The sequence below is a fragment of the Triticum dicoccoides genome, chromosome 4B (assembly GCF_002162155.2).
Source record: "Triticum dicoccoides isolate Atlit2015 ecotype Zavitan chromosome 4B, WEW_v2.0, whole genome shotgun sequence".
NCBI lineage: Eukaryota > Viridiplantae > Streptophyta > Magnoliopsida > Poales > Poaceae > Triticum > Triticum dicoccoides.
In genome coordinates, this window is record NC_041387.1 from 664165833 (window position 1) to 664166386 (window position 554).

The following is a 554-nucleotide window of genomic DNA, read 5'->3' on the forward strand; positions in this document are numbered from 1 at the left end:
GGGTCCCGAAGGGGCTCTCTAAGCATGCAGCTCCTGTGATTCTCCATAGCTCGATGTTGTCTCTTATGCGCTTGATGACTCTTGCCACGCACGGCAGATGCTGCCTGAAGGTGCAGTGGTTTCTCTCCTGCCATATCTTCTAGCAAGCAAGCCAGCACAACGTCCAAACACGCTTTCGCCATTGGTGTTGGGTCTGCTCCAGGATGCCTTGCACGATCGCGGTGGAGCTGTCATGGCGCCAGCTCTCGGCTGGGGTGAGAGCCGAGCAGCCATGCCACAGTCCCAGCTCGGTCAGGGTCCTTTTTATCTTGTATCCATTGGCATTGGGTTGATCTTATAAATGTTGATAAGGTTTTCTATAAAGTTAGCCCAACTTTACAAAGCTTGACCTTGACTAAATTTATATCACTCCAATTTGTTAAATGAAGAGTGTGTTTTTTTGACAGAGAAATGATTGCCTAACCGAGCTTTAGTGTCCCATATTCTGTGTTCTTTTCGTGGTTTATTTATATAATTTATAAACAACAAATCTCAACAAGCCACAGGTATGAGAA